Raw genomic sequence first — 13,346 nt, 5'->3', positions numbered from 1 at the left:
TTCCCGTCCGGACTCAACGTCACTGCGCATGGACGGGGCTGACCAATCACGGCCAGACGGCCCCGCCCACCCTGGGGGCGGGGATTGCGTCCCCGCGGCTCGCTCTCCGGGCCACTTCCTGCATGGAGGCGGGCTCGAGTTGGGCCCCGCCCAGCTCGTCGCGGCTGTGGTGTGCGGTGCCGGATGACACCTCCCAAGGACCGTCGGCAGGAGGCGCCTGGTGACCGCGGCTGGGGGCTCCGGCGCCGTGGGCCTTCCCGCCACCGGTTGCAGCCGTCTGTCTGCGTGTGCTCTGGCCGGTAACCGGGCCGACAGAGAGGTGGGCTGTGTTAAATCAGGCCGCTTCCACCTCTTGGGTCGTCTTCTCCACCCACTTCTCTTGTGGCCCTTCTGGTTACCGCATATCTGCCGGGGCTGCACCTGTGGCCACTACTCCCAGCTCTAAAAGCCTTTAGGCGAGTGGTTCTTAAAACGCGGTTCCAGACCACCAGCAACAAATCGACTGGGACCCGAGAGAAATGCAAGTTCTCAGGCCCATCCGAGACCTGCGGAATCGGGAACTAGCGGGGGGGCGGGGGAGGAGGGGGGAGACGTTCAACAGGTTCATCAGGTGATTCTGAGGCAGGTGAGCTTGGAGAACCATTGCTTTAGGCAGTGCTTCCATCCCAGCTGCTCTCTAGGTTATTTGGACATTTACAGTTTATGCCTTCTGCCTTTACTGTAGGGCAAAGATATATATATATTTTTTTTCTTTGTGTGATTATAGTTTTTCATCTCTGAATTGCTGATGCTTTTCTTTCCGCTCTCCTTTGTTTTCTGTGCAAAGTGTCGCTTCTGGCTCACCTAGAAGTGTCTCTTCCCCACCAATCTGAAGATTCTTTGTGATGTGACTAGAAAAAAGAAGTCCGGCTAACTGACCGATTGGGTAGTACCTGCCTGATTACAATAGTGTTATAAAAATAATTACAATAGAATATACTGAGTGAGAGAGTGGGCATATTTACAAAGGGCTGAGGAAGGTGGGGGACAGCAAAGAGGTGTTCCAAGGGAAGGGCCCTTTGAGCTGTGCTTGCAGAACGAGTTTTGTTAATGACAGATGATGGCCTTTTCCAGGTCCATTTCAATTCTGTGTTGCAGTGGTTGGTGACCCAGTGGTTTTTAGTTGTGGCAAGTTGTGTTTTCCCAGGAGAGCTGCTCTGACATCAGTTTTATCCTGAACTCTTCTGCTCGCACCTCTCCATCAAGAGGTGGAGTTTGTGATCTCTCCTTTTTAAAAAAGTCTTATTTTGTTGAAGTATAGTTGATTTACAATTGTGTTCATTTCTGCTGTACAGCAAAGTGATTAAGTTATATATATATACATATACACATATACATACACATTCTTTTTCATATTCTTTTCCATTATGATTTATCCCAGGATACTGAATATAGTTCCCTGTGCTATCTGGTAGGACCTGTTGTTTATCCGTTCTCTCTGTAATAGTTTGTATCTGCTAATCCCAAACTCCGAATCCTGTCTGAGTCTGTTTCTGTTTCATAGAGAAGTTCATTTGTATCATATTTTAGATTCCACATGAGTGATAGCATATGGTTTTGTTTTTCTCTGTCTGACTCACTTCACCCAGTATGGTCATCTCTAGGTCCATCCACGTTGCTTCAAGTGGCATTATTTCATTCTTTTTTATGGCTGAGTAGTATTCCATTGTATGTATATACCACATCTTCTTTATCCATTCGTTTGTCGGTGGGCACTTGGGTTGTTTCCATGTCCTGGCTATTGTAAATAGTGCTGCTATGAACACAGGGGTATATGTATCTTTTTGAATTAGAGTTTTGTCTGGATATATGCCCAGGAATGGGATTGCTGGTTGTGATCTCTCCTCTTCAGTCTGGGAAGATCTTTGTAACTGCCTGGACCAAGAGAACGTGGCAGAAGTGATGCTGAATGGCTTCCGGAGCTGAGTCGTGAAAGGTGGTGCAGCTTCCACCCACTGTCTTTCTTGAGCTGCATCCTGTGGGAGCCGTGAGCTGACAGGTAAGATGTCTGGCTGTTCTGCAGCTGCCACGGAAGGTCCACGTGGAAAGGTCACTTAGAGATGGAGAGCCATGTCCAAGGAACCCCAGCGGTTCTGTCCTTCAGATGTCCGAGTCGAAGGAGCCTTCAGACACGGTTCTAGCTCTTAGACTTTGAGCGACCCCAGCTGACCCTGAGGGAGCAGAGACAAGCCATCCCTGCAGAGCTCTGCCCAAATTGCAGATTTGTGAGCAAAATATAGGTGTTTTAAGGCCCTAAGTTTTGGGTGTTTTTTTACAATTTATTTAAAAATTTTTTTTGGCTGCATTGGGTGTTCGTTGCTATGCACAGGCTTTCTCTAGTTGCGGCGCGTGGGCTTCTCATTGCAGTGTTCTCTTGTTGCGGAACATGGGCTCTAGGTGCTCGGGCTTCAGTAGTTGTGGCGTGCAGGCTCAGTAGTTGTGGCGCACGGGCTCTAGAGCGCAGGCTCAGTAGTTGTGGCTCACGGGCTTAGCTGCTCCACGGCATGTGGGATCTTCCCAGACCAGGGATCGAACCCGTGTCCCTGCATTGGCGGGCGGATTCTTAACCACTGCACCACCAGGGAAGTCTGTTTTGGGTGGTTTTTAGTCAGCATTAGAGGACGTGAACATTAGTCTCTGAACACAATCCCATTCTTCCATAATTCTCATTCCTACGTAGCTTTGCAACGGTGTTTCCAAATATTCCTTAAGCGTTCCAGATTGGAGTCTACTCACCGATGACTTCCCTTTACGAGTACCCATTGCTAAGTTTGCTCACTCAGAGTCTTCCCTTCCATGGTGCCAACTGCCACCCCGGTCTCCCGCTGTGCCCCAGCTGGGGAGCTGGCGTCCAGCTCCTGCTTCCTTACTAAACAGGGCCGTGACCTGGGACACATCACTTCTTTGGGCTTCGAATGGTTGTACTGCCTGTCCAGTGAGAACAAGATGTGCCTTCCTGAAGGCAGAGGGATAGATACAAAATTGGACTCCCCCCCACCCCCACCCCCACCCCACCCCCCCGCTTTCGCTTCTAAGATCTTTGGTTCCAATTAATATTCATCAGATAAAATCACTCTAGAGTAAAATGAGTTGGCAGAGAACGATTTCTGCTATGTAAAGAAGGAGCATTGAAGGAGACGTCCAAAGAGGATCTACAGTGCTACCTGTGGGCGAGCAGCACAAACTTCTGGTGGGACGGTTGGCCTGTGAAGTTCAGGAAGGTGGGAGAAAAGACCCGGCTTAAGTTACATTACGTTGAATGGAGAGGAAAATCAGGAACATCTGGTGGACGTAGCCCATCGTCAAGAAGTTTTAAAAAATAATTACACAGCCGTGCCAATGGAACGCCTCTCATGAAGATGATCACGTGAAAAAGAGAATTACGTAAGTTAGTTATGATAACAGGAGGGTAAAGTTTTGATAGTGATGTATGGAATTGCAGGACAGAATTTATAGGCAAGTTCTGATGATGAAAAAGGCAAGCGAGCATGCCAGCTTGAATTCAGATGAGTAGAACATGAAGCTACCAACGTAGCAAAAGAAGGAGGAAGCTGGTGCCCAACGGTGAAGGGGATACAGAAACTAGGACCCTGTACAGATGGAGAAAGTCAATGGAATTTCCAGATACTGCTGCATGAAGGAGTTGATGGCACTTAAAGACACAAGGCAAATGGAAACAGCCGCAATATATGTGGATAGGTATGGAAATACGCATTAATAAGAATGGGCCTAATTTGTTTCAATCACTAAGGATCAAAGACAACATACACATATCTATACAGTGCCGTGAGCCTTTTTGAAGACGGTGCTTTCTGAATACAAAGTAATACCATCATTACTGTTCAAGTATCATCACTGCCCTTGCTCATCTGGTCAACAGCTGTGTCTCAATGTTTCCTTCCTCTAAATTCCATCACCTTCTTGGTCTCGATACCCTCAGAAGCAAAGCACTAAGTCTTGGGGAGTATATTCGTTAAGCAGAGTTTAAGCCCCAGTTGTTCTGAATGAATGAAGACTTGGCCTAAGGATCGGAAAGGAAGAGGGCAATTTGCATTTTTAAGGAAAGCAGAAAAGTACTCTTAGAATATTTCCTTTTAGCCTCAAGGAAAGCCGTCGACCGGTGACAGCTTTAAGTATTTTTCCGGCCGATGGTAAAACCCCATACGCACTTGTATGGCTGAGATGCTGGAAAACTCAGGAGGTCAGAGCCCTGAAAAATGTAAAATCTGGGCAGTGCATGATATTTCTAATTCCTTTTTTCCCCCCTCAGACTTTATAGCTCCTCATCCCTTACTCAAATCCCATCTTTAAAGCACATTGAATTAACCTATATATGTTTCCAATAAAGATATAAACTTTTCAAATCTCTTCTAAGTTTTGAGATCACAGTTTCAAGAATAATATGACTTTGTTCTATTGTTTAACCAAAAAAAAAAAAGCAGGTACAAACCTTTAATGCTCTATTCTCCTACCCACTCCCTTGTAGGAGCATGGTGAGACCCTCTTTCCTTAGTTCGGTCTTAATGTGTTTCTAGTTTCCAGCACAGACGCGACCTCCACCTTTGTGTCTTGTTGCCTTAGGGTTGATGGGAGGATGCTTTTTTTCCTCCCAACCCCAGAATGAACCTTGGGAATAACAAAAAGAGTCAGTTTGCTGTGGAGGGGAACCCATCTTCTGAAAAGAAAGCTGACCCAGGAAATAGAGGATCTGGCTTCGACTTCAGCTCTTATGAAGGCTCCCCAACCCTGGGCAAAGCTGTAGATGCTGTCTCCTCACTTTGCCTGAGCTTTGTTAACGAGGAAGCAGAGGCCGGCACCAGCCAAGGCTGGCACCTCCTCGGGCAGAGTGTAAGATGATGTTCGCTCGTCCACTCTTGAAGCTTTCCTTGGAGGGGCGTGGACAGAACACCTCTAGGCTAGCTCCTCATGGTCCTCAGGCTGAGACCACTGCAAGGAAGCGGGTTGTTGGAGGCTGGAGGGAATCCCCTGAGAGGAGTCGGGAGGTTATGTGGTTTTAATCACGCTCTGAAAGCAGCACTGTTGATTTTCTTGTTATTCAGTGTTTCCCCCTTACACCCTCTTCGCTCCCTTCATGTGGAACTGCTCAGGGACATGAGGGATTTTGTCTCCTCTCTTTGCACCTTCTGTTCCCTCTTTCTAGGCTTCTCTCTTTCCCTGTAACCACCTAACGAACTCCTACGCATCCTTCAGGACTCAGGCGAAGTACCTCTTCCTCTGTGAAACCATCCCTAGCAATTAGGTCAGTGTATATACCTTACACTATACCTTACACTATTCTGATATAGCATTTATCACACTATATGGCAGTGTTAACATGTCCATTTCTCCTATTAGGTTGTGAATTCCCTGAAGGTATCCCCAAATCTAGCACAGCACCCCTCGTTCCCACGTGCATTCATTTCTTCAACATATATTCTTCAATATATTTGTTGAATATATTCAACAAATATTTCTGAGCATCTAGTGATACTTGAGTATCTACTGCCAGGCCCTGTGTAGGTGCTAGAGATAAAGCAGTGAATAGGAAACAAAAACCATGTGATGGGAGACAGACAATAAACAAATATCAATTGTTTGTCAGGTGGTGATAAAATAAAGCTGGGTAACACATATAGAACATTAAGAGGAAGGACATTTTAGATGGTTGTCCATTCAGGCTGCTATAACAAAATAGCATAGAGTAGGTGTCTTATAAAGAACAGAAATTTGTTTCTCACAGTCTGGAGGCTGAGATGTCCAAGGTCATGGTGCCAACAAAGTCAGTGTCTGGTGAAGGCTTCCAAATGGCTGTCTTTTCACTGTGACCTTACATGGTGGGAGGGACAGTGGAGCTTTCTGGGCCGCTTTTATACGGGCACTAATCTCATTCATGAGAGCTCCACCCTTATGACTTAATCACCTCCCAAAGGTCCCACCTCCTAGTGCCATCACCTCGGGGGTTAGGGTCTCAACATGTGAATTTTGGGGGAACACAAACATTCAGCCTATAGCAGACTCCCTAAGGAAGTGACATGTGAGCACAGCTTGCAGGAAGAATGAGTCACTTCCAAGGAGACGAATGTGCAGCACTGTGAAGAGATCCAAAGGCTGTGCAGTTACTTGCTCATTGCAGAATATACAATGACCATGAATTTTCTTTTTTTAAAAAAAAATTAAATATATCTTCTGAAAAACTATGGCCAAATAGCATTTATCAGGCCAAGTAAAATGATTTTCTTAACGATTTTCTGGATAAGAGTCAAGCAAAGAGAAATGTGACCTTTCCATCAAGAGATATGTGTGCCTTTGTGTCATGGACCTCTGATGAAAAGCTTCTATGTCTACGTGCTGGGCAGGTCCTCATGTTTATTTAGGGTCCACATAATTACTCTAGGGAATTGTCTCTAGGTCTAAATGAAAACCAGGCAAACTCAGTATTTCTAAATGCTTACAGCTTAGGGCAATGCTCTTTTTTTGTTGTTTTTAAATATATAGCCATAGGAAAAAGCTAAAGGGTAGCATTACTCAAGAATGTACCCTGTATTGGCACATGAAAAGATGCTCAACATTGCTAATTACTAGAGAAATGCAAATCAAAACGACAATGAGATACCACCTCACACTGGTCAGAATGGCCATCATCAAAAAGTCTACAAATAACAAATGCTGGAGACGGTGTGGAGAAAAAGGGAACCCTCCTACACTGTTGGTGGCAATGTAAACTGGTGCAGCCACTATGGAAAGCAGTATGGAGGTTCCTCAAAAAACTAAAAATAGGGTTGCCATATGATCTAGCAATCCCACTCCTGGGCATATATCTGGACAAAACTCAAATTCAAAAAGATACATGCACCCCTATGTTCATAGCAGCACTATTCACAATAGCCAAGACATGGAAGCAACCTAAGGGTCCAGATGAATGGATAAAGAAGATGTGGTGCATACGTACAAAGGAATACTACTCAGCCATAAAAAAGAATGAAATAATGCCATTTGCAGCAACATGGATGCAACTAGAGATTCTCATACTAAGTGAAATAAGTCAGACAGAGAAAGACAAGTACCATATGATATCACTTATATGTGGAATCTAAAATATGACACAAATGAACCTATCTATGAAGCAGACACAGATTCACAGACATAGAGAACAGCCCTGTGGTTGCCAAGGGGGAGGGGGGTGGGGGGATGAAGTGGGAGTTTGGGGTTAGCAGATGCAAACTATTACATATAGAATGGATAGACAATAAGGTCCTACTTCTATAGCACAAGGAACTATATTCAATATCCTGGGATAAACCATAATGGAAAAGAATATGAAAAAGAATGTATAACTGAATCACTTTGCTGTACAGCAGAAATTAACACAACGTTATAAATCAACTATACTCCAGTAAAATAAATTGAAAAAAAGAATGTACCCTGTATCAAAATTCCATTCATTGTTCTTCATTTTAATGCCACACCTTTCTTTGTGTTAATGGATTGTAGGCATGGCACAATTTTGAGAACTTCACCTAACGAACGAAATGGGTCATTCCACTTCAGACTAAAGTTTATTAAAATAATTTTTTCTGTATAGAGGCAACTGTTAGAATACAATCAACTTTGCCTGCATATAGATAGTGGTTTCCCTGAGCTGACAATATACGGTAAGATTTATTTTAAAATTTTCCTAAGTTCCAAACTTTCTAATTAGAATTACAGAGATGGAATTGTATTATAATTGTTACCATTTTGTTTTCATTTCTACACGGAGGATCTGTAAATTATACATCTCTTGAGGTGTCAGTACGTGAAATAATAGGGAATAAGAGGCTTGGGTTAATATAAAAATGTGAAATTTAAATATTTGTGACATCTTAAAAACTTTTGGCATTGTATCTAAATTTCTTCATTTAAACACTTACAGATTTCTCACTGGTAAAGCTAAACATTTTAATTGAGCTCCATATTCACCCTCTATCAGACGGCTAAAGAATGGCATGATTAATTATGTTCCATAATTTTACTATTAGCTAGAACAGATAATGTATTGATAATAATTCCACCTTTAGGGTATCCAAAAGTGATTTTAAAAATTATATTTTCAGTTTATGCTATGTTCAGTTATAAAAATATTTTCAGCTGAAAATACTGAAACTTGGTCATGAAATTGTGTTAATTGTTGGTATCTTTGGAAACAAGAACCAGAAACCTTGGGTCAGTTGGTCTGTCAGAGCTGATCTTGCTGTGAGCAGCTGTCATCCTGTGAGCTGCTAACTCACTAGAATCAATAAGATTTGGATGTGACCCATGGAGCTCTGTGAGGGATGAAATTACTTTGGACTTTTCCCTGTTGGTGGGGAAGTGAGATCATACATTTCCCAGTCACCCTCTTTGTTTCGTCTTAGACATGTTTACTTTAAGAGAGAAATTCAGCTTGACCCTGAACTTTACCCTTAGCTAGAGGCTGCTTCTAGGCCACAAGTTTAATTCATTTCTTTTGGAGGCCTACTCACATACCTATGAGCAGGAATAAGCTATTTGTCCATATTTTTCACTTTTTTTTTTTTTTTTGGTATAAGTAGAGCTAGCAAGACTCAGAGGCTAGTGTCTCTTGACAATGAGACCAATGAGACCAACGGACCTGAACACTTGGAGGAATTACAAATAGAGACCTGAATGAAGTCCTGGGGAGTGGGGTTGTGCGTGTGAGTGTGAGAGGTATTGTGTAAAATTATCAAAGCCCAACCTGATACTGGAGATGTTAACCGGTATGCATAATATTTAGGATATGGTCATTTATGTTGACAAATATATGTAGTTTAAAAAATTTTTTTGATCCTTTTTTTAATTTCTTTTTTTGTTATTTAATTTTTATTTTATATTAGAGTCTAGTTGATTTACAATGTTGTGTGAATTTCAGGTGTACAGCAAAGTGATTCAGTTATACATGTACATATATCTATTCTTTTTCAGATTCTTTTCCCACATAGGTTATTACAGAGTACTGAGTATTACTCTTTTTGATTGAAGTATAGTTGATTTATAACATGTAACTGTTTTCGTAATAAACATTTTTTAGGCATTTGATGAAGTATGGAAAACAATAAGCCATTTAACATCACAAGTTCAATCTAGGCCCTGCACTCCTCTTTCTGACCCCATCCGTCTCCCCCTCCAGAGGTAACAACTGGTGTTCCTCACTCCCAGGCATGTTTACATAGTTTATCAAAAATAATATGATAATATAAAAATTGTGGGCTTCCCTGGTGGCGCAGTGGTTGAGAGTCTGCCTGCCAATGCAGGGGACACGGGTTCGAGCCCTGGTCTGGGAAGATCCCACATGCCGCGGAGCAACAAAGCCCGTGAGCCACAACCGCTGAGCCCGCGTGTCTGGAGCCTGTGCTCCGCAACAAGAGAGGCCGCGATAGTGAGAGGCCCGCGCACCGCGATGAAGAGTGGCCCCCGCTCGCCGCAACTAGAGAAAGCCCTCGCACGGAAACGAAGACCCAACACAGCCAAAAATAAATTAATTAATTAATTTAAAAAAAAAAGGATGCCATTATTTGAAAAAAAAAAATTGTGTGGTGTGTGTGTACGTGAATCAGTTAGGATAACTCATGGAATGTAGTCATAAAGCAACTTTGTTTTTGTCCCTTTACATTATTTGTTGGGTATAGTTCTTCCCTGTCGATGGATGAAAACTGAGGAAGGTCCATGATTGCTCTTGTCACTGTTTGTTGGAAAAAAGAAGTCCCATGATCACAGTCCCAATTCAGTAATTAAAATGTTTTGTTATCATCAGAACCCCCCTGGAGAAGGGTGCCATACTGGGGCTTCGCATGGGCCTCCGATGGCCGCCCGGGCACTCAGCCGTGGCCGTGGGCAGATCGGCGGCGGAGAAGTCCACGTGGTTGAGCCACAGGCGCCCCCCGCCCCGCTGCCAGGACCATTTCACGCGGCCCCACGGAGCAAGCACCAGGGGCGTGGGAGGAGGCTGGCAGACAGCAAAGGGTGTTCCACTTCCGCGGTGAGAAGGAACCTTTGCAGAGGACGCTCTCCGATGGGCACTCATGTGGCGTGGATGTCGTCACACTCAGATCTGAACCTGCTCCGAGAGGTCCTCACCAGGTTCCCCTGCTCCTCCGGGGCTGCGGGCTGACCCGCTGGCCACGCCCTGAATCAGTGCGCACACTCAGATCAGGCGCTGCGCATCCCTCCCACCGGCCGAAACTCCAGGAAGCCTGGACCAGGGAGCCAGGTTGACGCTGTGCACAGGTCAGTTTTCCAGAATGTAGAGAAGACACCGAAGGAGAAAGGATCCGAGGGGCAAAGAGACTGTCCCGCCCACCGCGCGTGAGCCTGCGTCCAGCTCTGCATTCTGTCCCATCTAATGCGAGCCTATTCTTGCTCCAAAGCCACGCGTATCAGCCCTAGGACTCGGCATGCCTGGCTAGTTGCAGGGCATGTCCCTTCACTTTCCCTAGAATCAGCATGTCAAGTTCCATTTAAAAAAAACCAAAAAACCCTTATTGACACTTTGATTGTCAGGCCAATAAGTTCTTAAGTTCCTAATAAGCTTGTCTGTTAAGTGAACTGACTAGATTAAGTTTTACCCCGTGAGCCTTTTAAATGCCCCCAGTTTCAGAGGCATTTTTATTTTCTGCCTCTGCAGCTGCGTTTTATTCTGACACATTTCCTTGATAAATCGAAAAATTGTATTCACTTCAAAATCCACATAGAACTTGGGAATAGAAAACAATGTACACAAGCAACTTCTTCTTTTCCTCAGAATTTTCTCAGTTTCTATCAGGGATCTGATTATTTTTAATGTATAGCTCTTGCTGGCAGGGGTTGGTAAAGTTTCTACTGTCAATATGATTGCTGTTAATAATTCTGGTTACTTAAAAAGATGATTTTTCCTATCCTCAGGTAGCCCCTCCATATCATTAGATATGAAGTGAGGATTTTTCTCTGCAGTATTAAAAATGCCCCAAACATCCTGTTAGGCCTTTCCTTTCTTGTTTAACTGAAGCACTCCTCATTTTAAAATTACACAGTAACATCTACAATAATGTTGATTTTCATAATCCTTCAAATATCTAAGAAACTAGGAATTGGACTAAATAAAACATTTGTAAATTGTACGAGATGCACAAAGATGTGCAAGAGTTGTGCACACCAATCCTTTAATTGGAAAGAAAAGGTCACAATACATCTAGGTTTCTGAGTCCTTGCCTATCACAGAATCTGAACTCCTACAGTTACGCTGTTTGGCATTTATTTGGTTGTTCAAAGAAGACTAATTGCTAAAACATTGTGAATACAAGTTATGATGTTCATTTCCTGGCAATAAACTGGTCTGTGAAAATATGAAGTAACAGAATATAAACAGAAACACTAAGATTAAGAACAACAGATCTGGACTTCCCTGGTGGCGCAGTGGTTAAGAATCCGCCTGCCAACTCAGGGGACACGGGTTCGAGCCCCGGTCCGGGAAGATCCCACACGCCGCGGAGCCACTAAGCCCATGCGCCACAACTACTGAGCCTGCGCTCCAGAGCCCGCGTGCCTAGAGCCCGTGCTCCACAACAGGAGAGGCCACCGCAATGAGAAGCCCACGCACCGCAACAAAGAGTAGCCCCCACTCGCCACAACTAGAGAAAGCCCGTGCACAGCAACGAAGACCCAACGCAGCTAAAAAAAAAAAAAAAAAAAAAATTAAATAAAAATAAATTGAAAAAAAACAGAACAACAGATCTAGCGGCCAATGGACTGATTTTTAGCTGCCACCTCCCGCCCCAACTGCCTTTAAAAAAAAAAAAAAAAACAACTCTGTATGAGAAACAAAAAGAAATTCTTCAAAGTGATTTATTAATCTGAAGATTAAAGATTTCACTACCAAGGTAAAAAGTGATAGCACAAAGTTAAATAAATTCTTAACAAGGTCCATAAATACTTATTACTCAGATATTTAAAAAATCTGAAAATTCTGCTGGCATAAATTTGTTTTAACTTGACAATGATACTTAACTGAAGATCTTTGGTTTTGTCCGATTTATAAAATTATTTCCTTTGTCAAGTTGGAGGCTTAAAAAATTTTAAAGTAGGTATTAAGTTCCTAGTTTCCTAGTTTTAGGCAGAATTTCTCAGAACTTCACATCTGCACCATTTAAGGTTTATGGGAAGAACTTAGGATACAATACAGAAGGGCCATAACCTTTATTTGATCACGTAATTCTGTTTACTCATTTTGCAGCAAAATACATGTACCACTGTCCTATCCTAGAACTTGGGTGGTCTAGAACCTACGTTTTGGCATTCACCATTCATGGCAAGTAAGATGTTAATCAGACATTTGCTATCCTCTACACATTTCCACGTTTCCAGTACTGCAGAGTACTACTATAAAACCATTTACTTCGGCTCTTGTGGGAGGAATAAAATCCTTCACATTTTACACATCTGCAGATTAAAGTTGGTCATTGTGTAATGGTTATATTTATTGATGTTTATCCTCCAGCGAGGCACAAACGATGAGGAGCACTTTGACCTATTTCAATTAGTATTTATACCATTGAGTAGCGGTATTTGCAAGCCTGTTTTGATTCATTCTAGCTGCTAAATGAGCGACAAGCACATCCTTCATACAGTCTCTTGTGACTTTGTACCGAGAAGTCTAGTTAGTAAGGACTTCAATGAATACAAAGTGTCATTCACGCTTTATGAGGTCCTAGAAAACTTTGAAATGTGGAAACTTTCTCAAAGTGAACGTTTATCAGAAGGTTCAAGAAGTTTAAAGAGGGCTTCCCTGGTGGCGCAGTGGTTAAGAATCCACCTGCTAATGCAGGGGACACGGGTTCGAGCCCTGGTCCGGGAAGATCCCACATTAAAAAAAAAAAAAAAAAAAAAAGTTTAAAGAATTCAGGAGAAAAATACTTTAAAATGTTTTCTGGTTTTAACCACAGCTAGATTTAACATAACACACTGGCAAGGCCAATGACATACAGAATAACAAAAGGACAAAGTATGCGTAGGAGGCTTATTCGTTTTTTTCATTACCTATCTACTTCAGAAGTTTTGAATGCAATTCCTTTCCTTTCCCTGGGAATTCCTGATCCAGAGGAAAAAGGTCACTGAAATCCTCAATAGTTACCTCTAGGCAAGTCCACTCTAATGGAGTTTAAGCCACAGATACTGCCTCTTAGAACAAGACTTTATAAGGGGAGTTTACCAGCCACTATCTTATCAAGCCAGACAAACACCTTACTAATGAAGATGTAGTAAAGTAACTCTGTTAATGACCTGTCAACTTATATCTC

The sequence above is a fragment of the Eschrichtius robustus genome, chromosome 21 (genome assembly GCF_028021215.1).
Source record: "Eschrichtius robustus isolate mEscRob2 chromosome 21, mEscRob2.pri, whole genome shotgun sequence".
Classification (NCBI taxonomy): Eukaryota; Metazoa; Chordata; class Mammalia; order Artiodactyla; family Eschrichtiidae; genus Eschrichtius; species Eschrichtius robustus.
Note: the sequence above shows the minus strand (reverse complement) of the source record.